Genomic DNA, 6,000 nt, shown 5'->3' with positions numbered 1-6,000 from the left:
ACCTTTTATCTATCATATAATTTGCCACACACTCTCCCTTCTTCTGCTGATAGTATTTGTATTTCTAAGCTGTCACATGAGGTTTCTACCTGCAGTTACGTTTTAGATCTGTTCTGTTAGATCTGGAGCAGAACCTTTTACAAAGGGTTTGAGTTTCGTGTTGGTGTTGCTACTTCCACTGATAGTCATCTAAAACGTGTGTCCTGCTTGTGAAATTGTTTTGGGGGCAGCTTAAAAATAAGGCGTCCAAAAAGCCTTCTCTTTCCCCACTGTTTCATAGCCTTCAGAATCTTTTTGGTAATTATGGAAGAAACACCTTGCTTAGCTACTATTAGTGAACTGAACACGCGTTTGATTCTATTTGCCGTGATATCTGAAACAATTATAAGGGGGTCTAACAATCTAAACCTAAAGTCTAGTCACAAACACTTTCTCCCACATATTTACTTCTTGCTCTATTTAGACAATAAATGCTTTTTTCAGAAGAATGAAGCCACCATGGATTTCCGTCTTCATCTCAAAAATCTTGTTTATTATGGACCTAACTCACTGTTTAGCTTTGACTGGGCTGGCCACTTATGGCCAGTTTTCAGATCTTTCTGGCCTTCCACAGACTTAACAATTTATAAGGTTAAAGGTTTTTGCTACTTCATCTCTTAAGGTTAAAAAAATTGCTTTTCTACTTTTGGCTTCAATATCAACTGGCTGACAATATAAAGCTAAGATTATTAAGGCAAACATTTTAATGGTGAAATTTAATTTCCTAACTTAATTTTTACTTTCATGTTGTCTTCTGCACTACCTGTAGCGAGTGAAGGCACAGAAAGATCCTAACATAAAGAAAACAATGGCAGCAAGGATTGGCTGGAGATTTGGGAGAAGTGATGCCCACACAAACTATTTCAGCAGCCAGTTGGTGGGAGGCACACGGGGCTTCCCCTGATGTTGATGGCCTGGCTACTGCTCTAGTCCACTTTTGTGGAGCATCAGTGGCGGCCTCCTGTGCTTCTCCTCTAGCTGAGGTGTCTGAATTTCTGGGGCCTAAGAGACCTTGACTCGAGTGTGATGGGTCTGCCCGTGTTCAGCTCTCCTGACGGCTGTTTCTGTCCTCAGCAACACTTGCACAGGTCTGCGCTGCTTTGCTGCTGCTGGTGCTTCTTTCTACTCCTTCACTAGGATTCAATCTCCTGGCTGGATGTTGTGAACAGCAAAGTCTAAAGGCAGGGTCTGTGCTAGCTGAGCTTCTTGTCAAAGAGATTTCACAAGAGATAGTATCCGGGCTACAAACAGTTTCCAATATATATCACTTATCTCTACCTGCCCACAAGGCTGAGAATTACAAGGATAAGGAATTCTAAACATCAATTCAAAGGGGGATAATTGAGTATCCTCCCTGGGTCTGGCCCTTATTTTTGCTAAAGCCAGTGGCAAGAGCTGGACTGACGGCATCTTAGTTTTTATTACTAGCTTCAGAAGGTGTTTCTTTATTTCTCCATTTATCCTTTCAATCTGGCCTGAACTCTGGGGGTGCCAGGGGGTATGGAGGTTCCATTGGACCCTTAAAGCTGTCATAACTCCTTTGAGAATGTTTTCTGTAAAATAAGTTCCCCTGTCTGAGTCTATTGCTTCCATAATCCCATATCTTGGAATTATTAGTTCCAAAAATACTTTAATATCTGACTCTGCAGTTGCTGAAAGGGATGGAAATGCTTCTGGCCACCCTGTCAACTGATATACTATTGTTAGTGTTCAGGAACACACCTAATCATGGATTGATTATATGAAGGTGCTTTATTAAGAGCTCTGGGGGTCAGGAGTACACATATCCAAATCTGACTCAACTTGGTTTTGAGCTGAACATGTTTTTATACTCTATTGTTATATAACTTACATATTAATTATTAAACTTACATTGTTCTATTGTATGTACTGTTTTTACTCAAGCATGGATTTCTCATGATCCCCTCTCAACCCCCTAACATTGTTTCTCATGTTCTCTAACAATAATTCTATCTAATCACATCTAACAATTGTATCATTTATCATATACTGGTTACACAGGTGCAGTTTCACATGATCTTTAGCAAGCACAAGGCCTAACATTTCCCAGGGCCTACTTTTCCCAGGGTTTGCCAAGCCTAACTTTCTTTCTATATCCCTGAATTGCTATGATTTTAAAATCTTTTACTATCACTATCAGCAGAGAAATTTAAATCTTGCCACTTGAGGCATTTCACTAAAATCTACCTGGCATCTCTGCAAGGGACATACAGCCCAAGGCCTCCCTCCCCTGGCAAGTTTCTTTGTAACTCTGTTATTGGTTCTAGCACAAATCAAACAACCCTCAATAGCTCGCTTTGCCAGAGTAAAAAAAGACCCAGAGCAGCATATATTTTTAGGAAGGTTCTTCCCAGTCCCTGGGAGCCTCAATGACTTCTTTCATCAAGTTGTTTTAGCAACTGTAAGGACAGAGCTTTACGTATCCACTGTTTACCATCTCTTGTAAACCATTTTCCCCACTTTTAAATTCTGCATCCTCTTGCTCCATTAAGCAAAATTCATACTGTAATAACCTAGCACTGGTCATCCACTCAGAGGCTCTCTCAGTTAACAAAGCTTTAATCTGATGTGAAACTTCCAACAATCAGTTACCTTCCCCTTGTCAGCTTTCGGGCCTCAGCCACCATCAGAGCTGTGGCTGCACAGTTCTGCAGACAATGGGGCCAGCCTCTGGCCACTGGCTCTAACATTTTAGAAAAACAGGCAGCAGGCCTCCGTGTTCCCCCATGCTCTTGCACCAAAATTCCTTTAGCATGACCCTGTTGAACATCCACATAGAGTTTAAATTCCTTTTCTGAGACTGGAAGAGCTAAGACTAGGGCATTAACCATTTTCTCTTTTAATTTTTTAAAGCTTTGCTTTCCTTCTGGTGTCTATACCATGACATTAGGATTGTCTTGGCTTAAAACATCATATAAAGGTCTGGCCACAACAGAAAAATCTTCAATCCATAGTCTGCAGTACCTTACCAATCCTAAAAAGTGCCATAACTCTTTTTTGTCTGGGGTAATGGTACTTATAAAATCCCCTGTATTCTTTCTGAATAAATTAATTTTATAAATTAATAATAATTTTATAAATTAATAATATAAATGTATTATTTCTGAATCAATACACCATAACTCTCCTGTTAGAATGTGAGCTCAAGATTTGACCTTTTTCTTTTTCTACGAACTGGCCTTCTTTTCAGACACTCTAAGTTGTTTTTTAGCAAGAAAATTAAGTAGCTTTACAGTAGCCTCTTCAACCACCTTCTCCTGTTCCCCTGACAAAGCAAATCATCCACATCCTGCAACAACCTAACTCCTGAGGCTGGAGTAAATAGGGCTCCCAATATTTTCTGCAAAGCTTGCCCAAACAAAACCAGGGACTCTGTATATCCCTGTGGGAGGACTGTCCATGCCAATTGTTGTTGTACCATTTTCCCTCCTTTTGCTCCAGTCATCTTCCCTTCAAACATGATCCAGTTCAGTAGCAAGCAATGCCACTGCCTAAAGCCAATCACATTTTTTTTTCTAGTAACCAATTACTCCCTGTCCCAGTTTTTCACATCAAGTCCGTCTTAGGTGTAGGGAGGTGACGAACAAATTAACAAAGGAAAGATAATCAAATACTTTCCCCTAAAGTTTTCCTGTAGCCTCCAAAGAGAAAGCTGCATGAGAAATACCTAGGCCTGCACAGGGACAACACCAGCCCCACAAGGCAGCAGCAGCTGCAGAATCAGCCTCAGGATTAGAACCTGCCAGTTCCAGCTCTCCACAACAGACCACAGACTGCTGGGGGGTTCCCCACAAGGTAGGAGCTGCAGAATTGGCTTCAGGACTGAAACCACAAAGTTCTGGCTTCTTACAACAAAACACACAAAAAGCAGAGGGGCGTGGTCAGACACAAACTTTGAAGAATTTAAGATTTTAAAGAAGCTGAGGCCTTATTGAAAAAGAAGCCTTGCTAAATCTAATTAAAATAAATAGATGGGCTTTGCTAAAATTAAAGGTAGAGAGAGAGGCTCTGCTTAAATTAGAGCTTAATCATTGGCTAATAACTAATTTTTTGTAAGCTTTATGCTTGTTCACCTGGGCTTCTAATGAGAAACAGTATCTGGTAAAGAACTTCAAGAGCAGAAGACAGTTGCACATCAGAAACTCATTGAAGATACGAATCTAGGAGCCCAGCCAAGGGTCCATTCGTCACTTTGCATTGAAAAGGTTGAAAGGTCAGAAGAAGGAAGAGCCATATCCCTTCTTCCCTTCTGTGACCCCTCCCCATAAAAAGACCAGTGACCCATTTCAAAGATCAAATTATGCATGCTTAATTGCTTTTTTCCTAAGTGGCATAGGAAGCAAAAAGTGGGTGGTAACTGGGTTATGAATATGTATTTGTATTCAGTACTTCTGTAAATAAAAAGCCTGTATTCACCTGTAATTGGGGTCATGTGTATTAAGGGGTGACCCGACACATCGACCCAGCACTGCTAATAAACATACACTTTTTAACCTTAAACCAGTTAAAGAGTCTTTGTCTGTCTCAGTTGGATATTGATACTAGATCATATCCATATGTTAGAAAATCAATCTTAAAATGCATCCAAAAATTGCATGTGGAAAAAGGAAAAGAACTTGTGGGTTTGAGAAGATGAGGATGGATTTTGTTAATGGCACATTGGAAACAGCACCAACAGAAGGAACAAGTGTTTTTGGAATGCTCCCACATGAAGATCCAGAAGAAGGTTTTAGTCTTGAGCTCAGGTTTGTTTCTGCAAGTGAAATAACAACAACAACAATAATAATGATGAATATATAACACAATAATATATATAAGGATCCATAATTAAAAATTAATAATGTGAAATAATGCTGACAATACCAATTTCTTAGCTTTGGCTGCTCACTCTAACACTAAAAATACTACAAAAAAGGACTGGCCAAGACCCAAATGTCAGTGGTAAACTTTGTGAATTGTATACATGGAATAAAGGAGGAAGTGATGAAATTTCCTGTTTTTATAGGGGTTGGTGATGCTGTGATGTGAAATGCTTTGTTCCTGTGAAAAACACAGTGATTAAGACTGCTTGGTTTTTCATGTACCAGACTATCCACAAGCTGCAGGATTGGTTGAACATGTGAAGGGGCTGTTAAAAAAGAAGTTGAAAAAATGAGGAGAGATAGGAACTTGTCCTGGTGGAGAACCCATCTCCCAGATGTGCTCCATGCCCTTAACAATGGGCCCACTGGGAAATGGAAACCCCTGGGTGTGCATGGCTGCACCCAATTTGCAAACACAGCCGTGGGCAGTGAGACTTGGACTGCCTGGGAAATTGTTCTGGCTCTGATGGCCCCTGCCAGGGCCACCCCAGAGGCTGCAGGGCTGGACCTTCATGCACTGGAATTCATTAGGAGAAATCAGAAGCAAATGAGAGTTAACAATACTGAAACAGGAATTCACATTCCTCCTGGACACTTTGGTTTGGTAACTGCTCACTGGAGCTTGGCCTTGCAAATTGATCATGCCATGGGAGGAGGAATTGATGCAGATTATCAAGGAGAAATTAAAATAATTCTGTAAAAATAATGAACAAGATTGGATTATTCAACCCCATGACAGGGTAGCACAAATACTGGTATTGCAGTTTTAAAAACAACTGTAAAAAATGGACATCCACCTCCAGTCAGCACTGACTGTAGAGATAAAAGGTTTGGATGCACCAGTCCTAATAATTGGGCCAGAATGTGTGTCCAGAGGTCCAAATGGCCCTCCTGAGCCAGCTGAAGGAACAGCTCTGGGCAAAGACAACACCATTTGCAAGCCTTGTTAGCCACAGACAGCGCTGTAAAGCTGAACAGCAAAGGACCTTGGGGGCATTATTCTGGAATTAAAAAGTTGTCATCTCCATGGACAACAGAATTATTGTTCCTAATGTGAATGAGAGTGAGGAAAAAGAAT

This window comes from Cyanistes caeruleus, chromosome 20 (assembly GCF_971803275.1).
Source record: "Cyanistes caeruleus chromosome 20, bCyaCae1.hap1.1, whole genome shotgun sequence".
Lineage (NCBI taxonomy): Eukaryota > Metazoa > Chordata > Aves > Passeriformes > Paridae > Cyanistes > Cyanistes caeruleus.
The sequence above is the reverse complement of the archived record's forward strand: the minus strand, read 5'-3'. Positions refer to the sequence as shown.